General features: G+C 46.2%; 1 pseudogene; it reads left to right on the top strand.

The window, feature by feature from the left end:
* The first annotated feature begins 4,171 nt into the window (after positions 1-4,171).
* LOC125905186 (uncharacterized) lies at positions 4,172-7,620 on the top strand (annotated as a pseudogene).
* The last annotated feature ends 1,071 nt before the right edge of the window (positions 7,621-8,691 follow it).

Genomic DNA, 8,691 nt, shown 5'->3' with positions numbered 1-8,691 from the left:
AAATCCCACTCAAGATTGAGAGAGCAAACCTCCCTGCCCTTCCAGGCCATATGTGGAAAGCCTTAAGACAGAGAGATAACACCTCTCTGCTCTTCCATGTGCTGGCATGGAGAGCCAAAACAGGGAGAGCGGCAGCAAAGACCCCCTGGGAACAGAACAGGGCATCAGTGACAAATGAAATGACACTGATAAGTCAGACACAATATAAAAAGAAGGAGCTGGGGTGGAGGTGGGTGGCAAAGCTGCTTACAGAGGAAGCAGCAACAGTAGACAGGCCAAAGCAGTTTAAATAGGGCCCCCTGAATCCAATTTGCTGATTGGTTATGTAAAAAGGACTGATAAAGAATAAAATCCAAACCGTTTGAGTAATGACAAAATTATTCAGAAGATCTTTTCAGCAGGGGTTGGCCTGTGATGTGTGCGAGTTTGAAGCTAATAAGATAAACAGTGGGCCATATTAGTGTGTCTAGGTGGCATGAAGACATTCAGGAGATTTTGTGGCACGTCACATTTAAGAACCCATAAAATCCAAACCGTTCGAGTAATGACAAAGTTATTCAGAGGATCTGTTCAGCAGGGGTTGAGCTGTCATGTGTGCGAGTTTGTCTTTTCTCTCCTAGGGATTTAGTCTGATTGCCTTCAAATTTGTTACAGACCATCTAGAGGCCATGCTGATCAAAAGTTGCTAAAGCAATGTCTGTAGGTCAAAGGGCGTGGCTGCTAGGGCGTGACAAATTTTGGCGACTTTATATACAATCGAATTTGGAACAGCTCTCACTCCCACATACTTGATCCTAGCAGCTTCAAACTTGCTGGACATGATGATGGCTCTGCCCTGAATGCCCCGATATGTTAATTTCCCACCTTACTCATAGCACCCCCCAGTAGTAACAGGAAGTGACCAGTTTTTACTTTAACATGTACTGATGCCACAAACTTGACCTCATCAATTTCATTCCACTTCTAATGTATGCAGAACAAGTTGGTGACGCTACTTTATGAACGCTGTGAATCTACGTCTAATGGCGTCCGCGTGATGGCATGGCGACTATCGACCCCTCGCCACCAAATACGTTTGGCTTTTTGATGGCTTCAGTGACCTTATATTCTCATGAAAATTGAAAAAAAATGAAAGTCTTTGCCACCAATGGTCTACTCCAAACAGGAAGTCACCCATTTTGATTTAAACTTTTTATTTGGCGTTGCATTTGTGATTTCCACAACCTTGTATTTTAACAAACTCCTCCTACAGATTTTGTAAAATCAACTTCAGATTTGGTACAGATCATCCTGAGACCATGCTGATCAAAAGTTATTAAAAGCTTTTCAGTATGTCATGGGGCATGGCCGCTATGGCGTCGCCATACTTGATGCATTGCCAAGCATCAAATTCCTAAATTCAAAAACTCACCAAAGTTTGCACACGCGTTTGGTCTGGTGAAAAATTTGATATTTTGGCAGCGTTGTATGTGGACGGGGCCAAATGGCAACATAGCGCCCCCTAGAAAATTTCATGCCTCGAGCCCCACCTGTGAGTTTCACCTACACGCCTGAAAATTGAAATGTTGATAGAACATGCCAAGACGCACAAAAAATCCGCTTGGACCCATGCCCTAAACCCCATGCCCTATTTTGATTTGAAGTTGTGACATTTTTGAACGAACTCCTCCTAGGGATTTCGTCCGATCAACTTCAAATTCAGTACAGATCATCTAGAGGCCATGCTGATCAAAAGTTATTAAAACAATGTTAGTAGGTCAAAGGGCATGGCTGCTAGGGCGTGACAAATTTTGGCGACTTTTTGTTTTCTCTCCATCGAATTTCGAATGGCTCTCCCGCCCACATACTTGATCCTAGCAACTTCAAACTTGCTGGACATGATGATGGCTCCACCCTAAACTCCCCGATATGTAAATATCCCACCTTACTCATAGCGCCCCCCGGGGGTAACAAGAAATTACCAGTTTTTACTTTAACAAGTACTGATGCCACAAACTTGACCCCATCAATTTCATTCCACTTCTAATGCATGTAGAACAAGTTGGTAAAGCTACCTTATGAACGCTGTGAAGCATCTAATGGCGTCCGTGTGGCGGCATGGTGACTATTGATCCCTCGCCACCAAATACGTTTGGCTTTTTGATGGCTTCAACAACCTCATATCCTCATGAAAACTGATACACAATTCAAGAATGGAGAGCTCTTACATCTGATAGGGGCGTCGCCCATGGGGGGCACAAAATGCTTCTAAAGCACCCCCTTGAAATTTTCAAAAAACCCTCCCCATAGAGTTTTTTTTGGAGTAGGAAGATGAAAATTTGTAAGTTGCAAAGACGCACAAAAAAGTCTTGGCGGCGATTTTGTGATTTCCACAGATTTTGTCCAATCAACTTCAGATTTGGTACAGATCATCCTGAGACCATGCTGATCAAAAGGTATTAAAAGCTTTTCAGTATGTATAGGGGTGTGGCCGCTATGGTGCTGCCATATTTGATGCATCGCCATGCATATTCAAGGAACTCTCTCTCCTACATACTTCATCCTAACTGCTTCAAAATGTCTGTACATGATAAAAGCCCCACCCCGCACACCTTCTATTCTCATACTCACTCTAACTCATAGCGCCCCCTTGTGGAAACAGGAAATGCCATATTTTTATATTGATAAACACAAACTCCATTCTGAACTACATTTTGTGGCTACATCCTACCCTGTTTGTCTCAAGATTTCTCGAGCTCAGACAGACCGTGCATCTTGCCTAAACGCTTCATAGAGAAGACGTCAAACAAAGACAAAAACCTAAAGAATGTCTAAACGTTACCTACCATGGATCCGGTACTGCAGATCTACCCAACCGATTCAGACGGCGATCCATTCGATGATCTGTTTGACACCGGTCCACCAGACTTGCTGCAGCAACCAGACCGCAGCCAAACACACTGGCATAGACGCTTGCGTTCAGTGGTCAGCGTACCTCAGTCCCGGCGTCTCCATTCAAGCTCCGCCAACGAGATCTCTCCGACTCTGACTCAGACCTCCTCTCCTCCTTCAGCGAGGACCAGACACCGCGGGCACGGGCTTAGGAGCCAGCTCCAACCCTCTCCTCATCGGCAGCTGATCCCATCACCTAGGCTTCCAGCTCCCAGCTCTTCACCACGGTGCACCTGCGGTGCACCCTCATCTGCAAGTCGGCAGTCTCCGCGTCCTCAAAATTGAGCCCAATATCAGAGACTGGACCGTCACTCGCCTACAACGTTTCCTGTGGAGCGAGGGCATCCCATTTCACCGCAACACCAACAAAGCCACACTATTTCGACTGTATTCAGCCTCTATCAACACAGCAACAGACTCCATACTTCCCGCTCTTCCAGCTTCCTCACCCGTGCCACCAACTGCCGGTGTCGTCAGGCGTGACGTCGCTGCCTCAGCCACAGCCTGCATCATCAGCCCCCTCTGGTGGGGGCCAGGTTGTATGTCCCCCTGTGCCTGCTTCTTCTGTTCCTGAATTCTCTCAGATGATTTCAGCTTTCTTTTCATCCCTGTCTTCGCAGGCTTCACAAAATCCCTGTGTACATACATCCTTTCATCCCATCATCCCTTCCTCTACCCTTTCCTTCAGCCATTCCCAGCAACACGGCTTCTGCTCCTCTTTTTCCTGCAATAGCCAACGCAGCAGCAGGAGAGCCTCAGTCAGCAACTCAAGGGGTCCCACCACAGGCTAACCAATTCGGTGATCTCCAGCCTCCTCCTTTACTTCCAACTGGTCTATCCTTTCCCCCTTCCCTCCCTATCCCCACCCCATCCCTTTCCCAACACCCAAATGTATTTTCTCATTGTACTGGCAATTTCACCCTCGCCACAGCAGCACCAGCCAGCTTCATCTGTTTATCGCCCTTCTCCCATCTCTCCTGCACTACGCCAACAGATTCTCACTGGTAATTACGTAGATTTAGCCCAGCTTCTTAAGCCATCAGTCATTGACACTAATCAGCTCAGGGAAGTGCAGACAAACTTCAGCTCCATGCAACTCCGCCACTCACTACCCTCACAGTCTAAAGACCTAACCCCCACAGAATTTGCCTTCTCTTTTTCTCTCTACCGAGCTGTCATCTGTTCTTCATTTCACACACGGAGAGCAGAGCTGGATGATTATCTATCTATCATGCTCAACATGGCCCTACGTTTTGGAGGGACAGGGTTTTACAGTTACCATGTGCACTTCGCTAACCAAGCAGCTGGCTGGATACAGCAATTTAACCAGGGAACATACTGGGGCACCCTTGACTCTGAACTCTACTGCCGCATATTAGCAGCCCGCACATCCCTCTCCTGCGAGCTATGTGGAGCCCCTTCTCACCCTGCCGCACCCCCACCTCCCATCATTCCTAGACCCGCTAACATACATCCTTCGGTCAATGTCCCCATGCCAAAGGGGGTCGACAGACGGAGAAGGCCAATCCTCTACCAGGGTGGCAGGATGGTGTGCAACAATTTCAACCACCTGGGCTGCGCTCTTTCCAACTGCTGCCTCCTGCATGTCTGCTCCTTCTGCGGCGGTGCCAGTAGCACCTGCTGCAGACCAACTTGTACAGCACCTCAGCAGCCCCGTTCAGGTAAATGTCCTTGCCACTGCTCTACAAAACCATCCTGATAGACAGCTTGTTCATTTTCTTAAAGATGGCTTCACACATGGTTTTCATCCCGGTATGGCAGTTCTCCATGACATTTTCCACATCTGTCACAACCTCCAGTCTGCTCTTGCAGAACCTCACACTGTTGGCTGAAAAGGTCAAAGAAGGATTCATGATAGGCCCGTTCGATATTCCTCCTTTTCCACTGTTCCGCATCAGCCCAATAGGTGTTGCCACTCGCAAATACTCTGGAAAAAAAAGAGGCTAATTATGGACCTATCTTCTCTCACACATTTCAAGCATCAACAGTGTCATTCCCAGTCTGGATTTCTCCATGCAATACGCAACCATCGACCATGCCATCACCCTCATTCGGCTAGCAGGATGTGGAGCTTGGCTTTCTAAAGCAGACATCACCAGTGCATTCAAAGTTTTGCCCATGCATCCTGACTTCTGGTGTTTTTTCGGTGTTTGCATATTATTTTTCTGTGCGCCTTACCTTTGGCTGCAACAGCAGTCCTAAGATCTTTGATTCTCTTTCAGAAGCCCTATGCTGGATCCTTACTAACAACCACAGGCTCCCTTACATTCTCCATCTTCTCTACGATTTTCTCGTCGTCACTCCACCATCCTCACCTCCTTGCCATGGGCTCAATACGCTCACTAATGCTTTCTCTGAACTTGGCATCCCTCTTTCCGAGGAGAAAACATCAGGACCTGGCACTTCCATTGAGTTCTTAGGCATCACCCTGGACTCAATTTCCTTCCAAGCATCTCTGCCCTTGGAGAAAATAAAGCGCATCTCTCTGCTTCTGTCAAATTACCTCCTAGCAGACAGATGCACCAAATGCCAGCTGTTAGTCCTCCTTGGCCATCTCAATTATGCCATCCGCATAATCTGCTGCTGCCATTCCCTCTCTCCACGATAGGGTCATTCTAGACGATGCCTGCAAAATGGAAATGCGTATGTGGCTACATTTCCTATCTTCTTGGAACGGCATTTCCTTCTTCTACGACGACTTCATCACCTAGCCTGAGGACATTCAACTTTTCACAGACGCGGCTCCCTTCACAGGTTTTGGCGGCTACTATGGAGGGAGATGGTCTGCATCTGCTTGGCCCCCAGAGTTCGAATCCCTCAACTCAGAGTCCTGCTCTCCTTCCTCTGTGCTTCACGAGCTGTATCCCATCATAATAGCAGCCATTCTTTGGGGGCACGAATTGTCTAGGAAGTCCATACTTATCCACTCCGATAACACCGCAGTTGTAGAGATCCTGAACAAAGGTTGATCTCATTCTTTAGCCATCATGCAGTTCTTGGGCAGACTCACCTTATTCTCAGCTCAACACCAGTTCATCCTCCGGGCAGCCCACGTTCCCGGTCCTCATAACAATATTGCTGACTCACTGTCTCGCTTCTCGTTCCAGAAATTCAGACACTTGGCCCCAGAATCGGATCTTCAACCAACACCTATCCCACCGTTTTCAGCCACAATATTCAACTAGCACCACAGCTGTCAAACCTCTCTCATGCTTCATAAGAAGCCATCCTTAACAGTCTCTCCCCAAGCACACTCTCTGCCTATCTAACTGGCTGGAATTGCTTCAAGGCATATCACTCCACCTACCAGCTGCCTTTTCCCTCTCTGGACATCATGTCCATCTGCAATTTCATCACCCATGCTCATTCCATCCAAAAAATACGGTCCCCCACCATCCAGACCTACTTGGCAGGAATCAACTTCTTCATCAAACTAGTCACTGGCTTCCATTGTCCTTCAACCTCCCATTCTCATGTTACTATGTTAATAAAAGGCCTGCGCAAACAGGAACCGGCTCTCCCAGCTAGGCGTTTGCTACTCACTTCAGACTGATGGTACTGACATGCTGACGTATTGCGGTAAGTGAGTTTTGTCATTTCCGGTGTTTCTGTGACAGTGTCTCTGTACTCCAGTGAATTCTACTAGCCTGCTTTCTGCTTTCTCACTTCAGGTGTTTTAACATCTACTTCAAGTCTTGTTCTGTTCAACTTGTTCTGTTTAAGCACTTATAGCTCTCCTTCTTTTTATGACTTCCCTGCTAATCTCTTAGCTGTTGTTTGCATGTTACTAGCCTTGGTAGCTACATTAGCTTAACAGTTAGAGATAGCTTCTCCTTCTGCTCTTTCTTGCTCGGTGTGCCAAATGTTTAGCTATGCCTCTGCCTCCTTTAGCGACAGTGTTAATTGTAACAAGTGTAGCTTATTTGCTGTGTTGGAGGCGAGGCTTAATGGATTAGAAGCACGGCTCCGCACCATGGAAAATCATTCAGTAGCTGCAGTAGTTAGCTAGTCCCCTGTAGCCAGTACGGAGCCACAAAGCATAGTCTCCGCTAGCGGTCCTCTGGTAACACCCATTCAGCCGGGAGGCTGGGTAACTGTTGGTGAGAAGCGCAACTCCAAGCCGAAGCCCACGACTTACCACCAGCCTGTTCACGTTCCCACCGCTTTTCCCCGCTCAGTGACACACCCGCTGAGGATAAAACTCTGGTTATTGGCAGCTCTATTCGGAGGAACGTGAAGTTAGCAACACCAGCGGCCATAGTCAAATGTATCCCTGGGGCCAGAGCGGGCGACATTGAGTCAAATTTAAAACTGCTGACTAAAGCTAAATGTGGATTTAGTAAGATCGTTATTCACATCGGCAGCAATGACACCCGGTTACGCCAATCGGAGGTCACTAAAATTAATATTGCCTCGGTGTGTGAATACGCAAAAATGATGTCGGACTCCGTAGTTTTCTCTGGACCCCTCCCAAATCTGACCACTGATGACACATTTAGCCGCATGTCATCATTTAATCGCTGGCTGTCCAGGTGGTGTCCAGCAAACAATGTGGGTTTCGTTAATAATTGGCAAACTTTCTGGGGAAAACTTATTAGTCTTATTAGGAGAGATGGCATTCATCCCACTTTGGACGGAGCTGCTCTCATTTCTAGGAACCTGGCAAATTTTATTAGTAATTCAAATCCCTGACAACCCAGAGTTGAGATCAGGACTCAGAGTCGCCGTCCTATACGCGTCTCTGAGCTTCTAGTGCAGTTACCCACCCATAGTTTTCATAGTTTTATACAAACAGCGTCTGTCCCCTGACCACCTAAATTATTTAAATCTAAAATTAAACATAGAGTTGTGCATAACAACCTCATAAAAATTAAAACTTCTTCTGTGACAGAAAGACAGAACAGGAGAATTAAATGCGGACTGTTAAATATCAGGTCTCTATCGTCTAAAGCAGTGTTAGTAAACAAATTAATATCAGATAATCATATTGATTTACTCAGTCTCACTGAAACCTGGCTGTGTCAAGATGAATACGTTAGTCTAAATGAATCCACTCCTCCCAGTCATAATAATACCCACATTCCTCAAGGCAGCGGCCGAGGAGGGGGAGTTGCAGCCATTTTTAACTCTAGCCTGTTAATCAGTCCTAAACCTAAACTAGATTATAATTCATTTGAAAGCCTTGTTCTTAGTCTTTTACATCCGACCTGGAAAACCTCGCAGCCACTTTTATTTGTTATAGTGTACCGTGCTCCTGGCCCGTATTCTGAATTTGTATCTGAATTCTCAGAGTTTTTATCCAGTTTATTTCTTAAATCAGATAAAGTTATTATTGTAGACGATTTTAACATTCATGTCGATGTTGATAATGACTCCCTGGCTTCCGCGTTTATCTCATTATTAGACTCCATTGGCTTCAGTCAGGGTGTACATGAACCCACTGACTGTTTTAACCATACCCTCGATCTACTTCTGACATATGGAATTGAAATTGATAACCGAACGGTCTTTCCACAGAATCCCTCGCTATCGGATCATTATTTGATTTCTTTTGATTTCTTTTTACTTGATTACACGCCACTCAGCAACAGTTACTATACTAGATGTTTATCAGATACGTCTAGTGCTGTTGCAAAATTTAAGGAAATGATTACTCCGTCGTTAAATTCAATATCATGTCCTTCAGTAACAGAGGTTTCCCGTACCGACTTCAACCTCTCCCGAATTGATCATCTTGTC

This window comes from Epinephelus fuscoguttatus, linkage group LG17 (assembly GCF_011397635.1).
Source record: "Epinephelus fuscoguttatus linkage group LG17, E.fuscoguttatus.final_Chr_v1".
In the NCBI taxonomy this organism is placed as follows: domain Eukaryota; kingdom Metazoa; phylum Chordata; class Actinopteri; order Perciformes; family Serranidae; genus Epinephelus; species Epinephelus fuscoguttatus.
This window is presented reverse-complemented; position numbering and strand designations above follow the sequence as displayed.